We start from the raw sequence: 10,059 nt of genomic DNA on the forward strand, positions 1-10,059 counted from the left end.
ATCCTCAGAGTTCTTCTCATACTTGTCTTTATTTCTTTTCACAATCCGTTTCACAGACTCACTGTGGTCTGAACATGGAAGTCGCACAAAACCCGAGTTGTAGAAGGATTGATAGGTTTGGAAACATTGTGGTTTCAGTTCCTGCTCTGATCTGTGTGGAAGGTAAAGTCTCAACAGTCGACCATAATATTGCTCAGGATCTTTTTCCTGTGAACAGTGGTAATACCTGATTATAGCTGGTTTATCATTCTTTCGCCTTTGTACAAATCCAAGCTGGTTTAGAAGAGGAAGCACATCTTTTCCTTCATTTGGACCACTCACCAACCGGCACAGGGCAGCAAAATCAGCCAGCGACATTTCCTCATATTCTGGGGTCTCAGGTCTGCATTTGTATTTATCACTCAAACTTGTCATCCAAATATTACAACTGTCATGTGTTGTGCTTTCCAGGAAGCTCATGGGCCGACTCATTTTTACTGGGTTATCATCGGTTGGTACAAATACAACACTGTGGGAACATTTTTTCATTTTTAGGCCACAGACTCGAGTCACACACTCCTGTGCGCTGATCTCTCTCTTTTTTGAGTAAGCCTGCATCACAGCTCTCATTTCATCACATTCATTGACCATGTTGTTTCCAGAGTTATCAATAACTGTCTTCAGGTATTCAGAGAGGCCAGATTCTTTCTTCGTTATATATTTACAGAGGTATTCTACACATGAATAGGCATTCAAAATGAATGAGACATCTAAATTAGAGTTCCAGGCGTCAAGCAGGTGTGGGTTGTAATTGTTGATCCAACAGTCCTTTGGGTCACGTTTCAGAATCAGCGCTGTTTTCTTGTTTATGTCTTGGAGGCATTGTTCATACTCATTCATTGTCAAGTTGCATCGTGAGAGAATCTGCTCTATGGTGAGGGAAGCAGCTTCAGGTTCCTTCAGCAGGTTCATCAAAGGTCTGAGTTTGGCTTTTGCAGCTTCAGTGTCTGAATCCTCATCCTGTCTCACAATCATTGTTCTTGTGGCTGGTGGTTTTGGAAACCCAAATCTACAACCAGAGTTCACACTCTTAAAGCATGTTTTTGTGTGGTTTTTGCTGTGCTTTTGTAGTTCAGTGACTTTTTTGTGCAGTTCAGGTTGCTTTTCTGGATCAGGGAGTTGAGCTGAGATGTATCTGTCCACAAAGTCACAGACAGTTTGGTCGTCATCCAGATCTACTTCTACCTTTTCTTGAATCCACAGCAACATGTGTATATGCGGACTACCTCTGTGCTGGAACTCAACTCTGTAAAAGTAATCAATGATTTCACCAAGGGGCTGTGCAGGAGAAAAAAGCAAATCTCTGAACAAAGCCTCAACACGCTTATCAAACATTCGCATGGTGGTTACTGGATTTGATCTTAGAATTTCACACTTTTCTGACCAGTCCAGGGCTTCAAAATCAACCTCTTCACCTTGCTGTCTCTTTATTGCTTGAATCACTTCAGGCCATCTCATCTCAGCAGCAGAGAAAGTGACAAAGAACTGAGGTTGTCCTATTTGACGAAGCATACTGAATAAATCTTTGGTAGTTTTCTGCCAGTAAGCTGGAGTTCCTCTGAGTGGCTGCATAAATCTGATTGCATCTTTATTTCTTACCAGCTTCTCTACATCTGTCTTACTTTGTAACATTCCTGATGTGATTTTGCGTCCATCTTTGGTCATAGTTTTACCTTTCCTTAGCTGGATTGTCATGCTGGAATTAGCCAAGTGTATTTCAGTGACAAACTGTGAGAAAAACAGGTAATTTGTATCTTTAGCAAATCTTGCATCAATGTTGAAAAGCCTTGACTTGAAGTAAGAACTTGGTGTGAATTTAAGAAGTCTCTTTTCATCCAGTGTATTCTGACCAGTAGGAAACTGCACAGGAAATGCCATGGCTTCCAAATGAGGAGTTCTGAAGAAGCTAACAGGATTGTTTCTTTCTGCAGGAGCCACACAATATGTGTTATCAGTGAAACAGAGAATCTCTTCTGAAATGTCAACAGGCTGCAGACAACTTTCTAGAGCAAAACCTCCATTGTTCAAATCACTTTCTGGTTCCTCTGGATTTTGTTCCTCTGGTTGTTCATCACAGGATTGCATATTAATATCTTGTTCACTTTCAGACTCACTTTCGGACAAAAGGGCATCTTTTTCATAGTTGTCAATTTCCATTAAATCTGCTTCATCATAATCATCACTTCCCATGCTAGCTTCATCACTGCTGTCATCATCAGGTAACGTTGGATCACAAAGCAATGCATCATCTCTGATAACAACATCTGTGTACTGTGGGTGAATCTGTTTGAGTTTACGCAGGGCTTCAATGAGTTTAGACCAGGTGACAGTCTGGAACAGCTGATGGCCTTTGTAGCACAGTCGTCTTTTCAGCTTGATCCTCATTATCTGTGATTGGCTTCTGAGCCTCGGTAAACAGTCAACTGTTTGTTGGACTTCAGATGGTACACACACCACATTACCACGTATGAGTCTTTGTCTGCCCTTTGGAAGTGGAATAATCTTAGCAAAAGGTATGCATTTGGCAATCAGATGTCTCTCCAGAATGTTGAGATCACACAGTTCAGCTGGAATATCCTGCAGTTCTAAACCGTTAACAGCAGCAAGCCTGGGCATGCATCCACTTTTGAGGGAACTGTGACACGTGTGACAGATATACTCCTTTTTTCTCTCAACAGGAAAGCTGCAGTGATCATTACATGCTTCATCACACATATGAACAAATTTACCAGTTAGACACTGCTGAGCTACAGTTTGGTGTTTTGAGTAATTTTCTCTTTTGCAGATTTTCACCTGATTAGGAAAAGAAGCTTTTAGACAAACAGTACAAACATAAGATGGTGCTGACTTAATGTTGGATCTGAAACGAGATATGGCCTCATTCATTACAGGGCTCTAGAGTGCGACCAATTTGGTCGGAAATGCGACCAAATTTTTCAGTGGTGCGACTAAAAAAAAATATTTGGTTGCACCTGTGCGACCAACTGTTCGGGTAGCAAAAAAAAAAAAAAATCTGCAACCTTCACTGTGGTCAACAACAGACACACATTTTGCCCCTATCGTGGACTAAACCAATCAGAGATAGTAAGGGGCGGGACCTCTCTGATTGGCCGTGGTCCAGTTGAAAGTGCAGGTGGAAGTGGGAGGTGAGTAGCTTGAATAAAGCGATATCAATTCATTAAATCCTGAATCGACTTTTAAATATAACTGTGTTTTGCCAGAAACGCCAGATTCTCAGATTAAAGCTCAGAAAACCATTTCAACAACAACCAAACAGCAAATGAGAGCAGGTACACGAATTCCACACAAAGACGTAAACACGGAGCGGAACCGACGCATCAGAATCAACTTTGTCTTTCTCGGCTTTCTCACCCGACGGCCCGTAGACGGACACGCTGTCGGAGCTTAGCAATTCTGATGCGTCGGGTCCGCTGTGATTACGTCTTTTTGCGCTGATTCTGAGCTGCAGGTTTTGTCTCTCTCCAACCAAAATTCACCGAGCCAGCAGCAAAAGAAGCAGCAAACTGCGCTTCACATTTGATCAATGTCGTCATGAATTTTGCTGTTTTGCTTCCACGACAATTAAAATCACACTCCATGCACAGCTAGCTCTCTCTCTATCTCTCTCTGTACTTCAAGAACAGTTTCCCGTCTCCAATCTCTGTTTTCTGTATTATTCATTCGCGTATTACCCACCAGTCTACCGTTGTTTACAGCGCTGTCGGCTGCTGTCTTTTTCTTTTCTTTTTCTTTTTTTCACTTAAATGACCTCGGACAAGAAAGCCTATTTTTTCTGTTGTTCAATACTGAAGAAATTTAAACTTTATATGCGGAACATTGTAGAATATTTTTAAGGTTATCTGCTATAAAAGGCCAGACCAGGAAAATCTCCTTCATGTTTTTCTGTTTTATTCTCAGTTACTTTCACACAAAGGCATCTGCTGTGATGTTCACAATTCTGATGAAGTCAGTACTGATAAATGATCAGAATTATAATATTTCTGACTGTCTGAGGCTAAGTTGAATCGAATCGGGACTTTGAAAACCGGAATCGAATGGATTATAGAAATCAGTGATGATACCCAGCCCTAGTGAGCAGCCTAGGCACGACAGAAGTGGATGTAGCTGTAATAGGAAAAGAACTATTGCTAACTTTTCTGTTAAGTTAAGGCCTGATCCTTCTGAAATTCATAGCCAGTGCTCTGACACGGTGTCATCAATCTTTGAATGCTGAAAAAGCACAGTGTATCCAGAAAAACACATTATATTATATAAATTATTATAAAATTTGTGTGCGCCTAACTTTTGTGCCGGTACGCCTAACTTTTTAAAGTTAGGCGTACCGGTACGCCCATGGCAAAAAGTTAGTCTAGAGCCCTGCATTAAACTGTTCTCTGGATGACACTGTAAACTTTCAGCTGGTCGATGCATCTGACGATATTTTCTTTTTATTTTCATTGCACATCTGATATTATGCATCTGTCTAAAAGAAAAACTGTTCCAATATTTTACTCTCATTCGTTCTCTCATATTGTCCTTGTGTTGCTGCTGAAATTGTCTTTCTTCTCCATAACGTTTAGTGATGTAACATTGTTTTTTCTGTCTAAATTCTACACTTTCTTTATATAGGTTAGAAACATATGACCTCATGTAAGCTTTATGTTTCTCTCTGAATTCAGCACAAGTTCTGTATGTTCTTGTTATTCGTTCCTTCCGCTTTTCTCGGAACACGGGAGATTGTCTGTATGTTCTTGTTATTCGTTCCTTCTGCTTTTCTTTGAATATAGGATTGTCTTTATACATCCTTATGACACGTTCTCTTTTTCTCTCTCTAATTTTAGCACTTTCTCTATAGATCCTTCTCATTTGCTCCTTCTGTTTTTCCTTAAAATCATCTCTTTCCTTATAGATCTTTCTCAAATGTTCCCTCTGTTTCTCTCTATATGTAGGATTTAGCTTATATAGATTACTTTTGTACACACTCTTCTTTTGTCTGTGATCAGGATCATTAGAAATCTGCCTTTCTTTATTTTTCTGATTTTCCTTTCTTTTTGGTAGTTTTTGTTGGGCCAATGATCTTCTCCTCATTTTTTTCCTTTCCTGTTTACTATATTTCAGCAGTTTATGTGAAAGTTCCTGTGTTGTCTTGGTTGAACAGGAGGCAGCGGTTGGATCCTTCTGAGGAACAGAATCTGATGTTACCTGAGGTTCTCTCACAGAAGATGCAGATGTTTCTTTTTGTAAAAAATCAGAAGGACGATGGTTGCTTTCAGGAGCAGCTGTCTCATTTGAATAATCCACTCTGGATGATGTCACTTCTGTGGTTAAAGTGTCAGTCACAGTTTTCTGTGTCTGCTCATTGGATGTCTGGGAGTTTAATTCAGGAACAGGTTCATTTAAATCTGGTGCTGGAGCACTTGTAGCGCATTGTCTGTATTCGGTGTTTTGATTAGCATCTCTTTGGTAAGCAGCGTTTTCACTGTGAAACTCGACAGGCTGTAGCTCATAAGTGCAGGTTGGTGCGATGCTAAACATTCGGTACAAACGTTTGATCCTGTCAATCATGTCGTGACACACACACACACACACAGACACACACACACACAAGATCCAATTCAGTCAACCAGTCTAAATATATTGAATTTGAATCTTACAATGAGATCATCCCATAAAAAGTCTCTCTCTCTCTTTCTCTCTCTCTCTGTCACACACACACACACACACACACACACACACACACACACACACACACACACACACAGAGGGAGAGAGAAGCAAGTTTCTAGCTCAGTCAGGCTGCCTGGGAGCTGCTGAATTTGAATCCACCAATCAGAGAGGCTGTGTACTTTTTCCCGCCAAAACAGGTGCACGCAGCACAGAGAGACACAGGATTTTTGCAGTCTATTTCTCATAGTGACGACTCCACTCAAACAAATGACCATAATTTCCTAACCGTAGGGGCTAGAACGGTCATTCTTACACCGTTTTGTTCAGAAGAGATGGGGGAATCTTCAAGTGTTGACAATTTATCATTAAAATATGAATTTTTAGAGATATATGACATGGATGACTTGTTGGCTTAGAAGCCACGAATTCCCCAATATGCAAATTTGAATGCCTCAGCCCACATATATGATTGGCTGGCTTAGAAGCCATGAAGGCCCCAATATGCAAATTTGAATGCCTCAGCCCACATATATGATTGGCTGGGAAGCCGTGCAGGCCCTGATTTGAAAATTTGAATGTCTCAGTCCTCACAGAGGATTGGCTGCCTGGGGACCTGGCAGAAATATATAGAAATAGTATGATTAAGCATAAATACTACATTTAGTAGAAATAGTATGTTTTAGCACAAATACTATAAAAAGAAGAAATACTCTAATTTAGCAGAAATACTATATTAAGCACAAATCCTATAAAAAGCAGAAATACTATATTAAGCAATATAAATATCCTATAAAAATCCTATAAAAAGCAAAAATACTGTACTATGATTTGGTAGAAAAATTATAATTAATCAGAAATACTATATTTGGCACAAATCTTATAAAATAGCAGAAATAGTATGATTTAGCACAATAGTAATAACTTAAACAGAAAAATTGGAAAAGCAAAATGGACAGCTGAAAAAATGCTGAACATGCTGAGGGTCCCTAAAATATACTTGTTAAATGAAAAAAAAATCAGCAAAAAAATATATAACAGCCACACAATCACAAATATGTACACATAAGGAAACACACATGCACAGAGAGACACACACACAAGATCCAATTCAGTCAACCAGTCTAAATATATTGAATTTGAATCTTACAATGAGATCATCCCATAAAAAGGCTTTCTCTCTCTCTCTCTCTCTCTCTGTAGCACACACACACACACACACACACACACACACACACACACACACACACACACACACACACACACACACAGGGAGAGAGAAGCAAGTTTTCAGTCAAGCAGCCTGGGAGCTGCTGAATTTGAATCCACCAATCAGAGAGGCTGTGTACTTTTTCCCACCAAAACAGGTGCACGCAGCACAGAGAGACACAGGATTTTTGCAGTCTATTTCTCATAGTGAGGACTCCCCTCAAACAAATGACCATAATTTCCTAACCGTAGGGGCTAGAGCGGTCATTCTTACACCGTTTTGTTCAGAAGAGATGGGGGAATCTTCCAGTGTTGACAATTTATCATTAAAATATGAATTATTAAAGATATTTGACTTCTAATGCACCATAACTGAGTAGAGCGAAGCAAAAACTGCCTTGACTTGCCCTCAAACAACGCTTTGTAACTCGAAATCTATTTGAAGCATCGATATCATTCTTTCACCGTAAGAGACAGCAGGCTTTGGTGAACAGTCATGGAAATTTTCAGGTCTTTGTGGAAATCTATCAAAAAGATATGACGAGAGAAAAAAGTGGTTCATTTCCAGAGTTTGAAATCTGAAGAAATCCGAGCGAAGGACGAATTTCCTACCCTCAAACAAACGTAATTCATGGCCAAATGGTAATAGGTGAGAAAATAATTCTTGAATTGTGAGCGTCAGGAGTGTCTGAAGATATACTGGGACAAGCCTTATGTCTTAACTTTGCTTCGTTAAGGAGATATGACGATTCGAATATGCCTCTCATTACAGAAATCAAGCGGTGATTTTGAACAAGCTCTCCATTGACTTTCTATGGAGAGTTTTGCGACTTTGTGTTGGTCTGAGGAGATTTGCCAAAATTCTATAAATCCCACAACAATGATAGTGACATTTTCGGAAAGCCAGCAAAAATACCTACGTTTTGATGTATAATTTGTGGAAGTTGAGTGAAAATTGAGCAAGTAGCAAGAAGTTGTTCGGACATGAAGAGAAGACTGCAAAACCTTCAGTGGCACACTGGAAGCCAAGTGCATAGCAACCATAACAACGCATGTATTTTGTGAAAAATCACAATTTTGCAACTGAAAACTTTAAGAGGCATAAAAGTAAAATGGTAAAAGATTTGAAAAAGCTGATTTATACCTGAATAGCCCAATAATTTGAGAACATTTTAAAGTTTGAATGGTTGTTCTACGTGAAAATATGAGGAAGTAGTTAAGTTTCAAAAACAAGCAAATTTTAGCAGGATTGCAGAAGTTTCCCATTCATTTCAATGGGACAAATTAAGCTTAATATTTTAAAAAGTATAATAGTGAAAAATACCAAAAGACATAGCACACATTAGCAGAAATAGCAGAATAGTTTAAAATTTGAACGGTGAAAATCGGCTGAAAATTGTGGAAGTAGTTAAGTGCCAAAAAGTGTACGGAAGTCCCAAGAGGAACTCAATAGTGTGGATGCTTAAAGCATCCACACTATTGAGTGGCAGAAAAGGAAACTCCAACATCCAACAACTGAATGTAATGAAGTCCTAAGACCACAGGCTATGGCCAAAATGTTCATGTATCACGTAATCTGGGAAATAAAAGGGGACTAAACCACAAATAGGTTTATCGTTAAACATTACAGGCTACTCAGTGCATTCATGTCTGAATACCCATAATTACAATTCATAGTACTCCAGTACACAGGACTGGCTTCTAAAAGAAGGCTTCTTTCGGTCCATGCTTTGATGTGTTTAGCCATCACTACAGAGTAAGACAGTTTATCTAACAAACACAGAGTCTCTGGGGCCATTCGAAACAGACTGGTGATCACAGGGAGGGAGAGGCAGCTGAAGCATCTGCATTTGCATTTTAACTTCCTACCCTGTAAACTATGCGACAATGGTATGCTGACAGTGTTAATGCTCTGTGCTACACACATGCTGAAGCCATGGGTAGATTGCCTTAAGTTTAACTAAATGCTCTAAGCGCTCATGGTCTGTAAAGACAGTGAAAGGGCAGCCATACAGGTGCTGATGAAAACACTTAACAGCAAAGACTACTACTAATCCTTCCTTCTATAGCTGTGAATGGCCCTTTTCCGCTGCTATAAGGGTAAGTGACATACCCCACGTCAGGGGTGTCCAACTCCAGGTCTCGAGGGCCGGTGTCCTTTAGATCTCACCCTGGGTCAACACTCCTGAATCAAATGATAAGTTCATTACCAGGCCTTTGGAGAACTTCAAGACATATTGAGGTCATTTAGCTGTTTAAATCAGCTGTGTTGGATCAAGGACACATCTAAAACCTGCAGGACACCGGCCCTCGAGGCCTGGAGTTTGACACCCCTGCCCTACATGCTTTTCTGCCCCATTGTCCATGCAGTGTGAAAGAACAGCTTCTACACCATACGGAGAGGCATCGCAGGACATGATAACACACTTCTGTGGATCAAAATGCACGAGGAGTGGTGCAGAGCGTAACGGTTGCGTTACCTGCTGGAATGCCTTCTTTTGAGCCTGGTACCACCTCCAAGGACTGTCTTTGTGCAGTAACCCATAGAGCGGGTGAGCACGGCGGAGAGGTCAGGCCCAACTCATGGAGAGGACACGCACAAAGACTAAGCTCACTGGGAGGAGCTTGATGACAAAGTGTACAAAAGAACATGCCTGACAGTGGTCAATTTCGACAGTGATTTGTTTTTTTGATAACGTTTCTTTTAAATTGCAATGTATCCTCATAATACAGCTGATACACTCCTCATTAAAAGGATACAAGCATAAACCCCACGGTGTGAAGGGTTAACTAAGACGGATAGAAAGAGCTGAGTGTTGATGGTAAACACTTACAGAACACAGTATCAGACAGGAAGGGCTGATCGGCTTTGGGTGTATGATAACAGGGTGCTGTAGTCAACAAGAAATAGAAACTTCCTTGTGTCATTTAAAGCTGACTTTAGCATGAAAATAAGATGTCTCTGGTAACAACTGTAAGGTAGGGAGGGGTTTACTCACACAGGACAAGATCCTTGACTGGAAGTTAATAACTGTTGCCATGAGAAAAGACCCTGAGGAGAATAAATCAGGGGGCACTAAGTGTAAACCACCGCATCTCCCCATCAATAGCCAATCACAATTATTTCCTGTTTTCATGTGTCTAATA

The sequence above is a fragment of the Perissodus microlepis genome, chromosome 16, assembly GCF_051167445.1.
Source record: "Perissodus microlepis isolate ML-2025 ecotype Zambia chromosome 16, ASM5116744v1, whole genome shotgun sequence".
Taxonomy (NCBI): Eukaryota; Metazoa; Chordata; class Actinopteri; order Cichliformes; family Cichlidae; genus Perissodus; species Perissodus microlepis.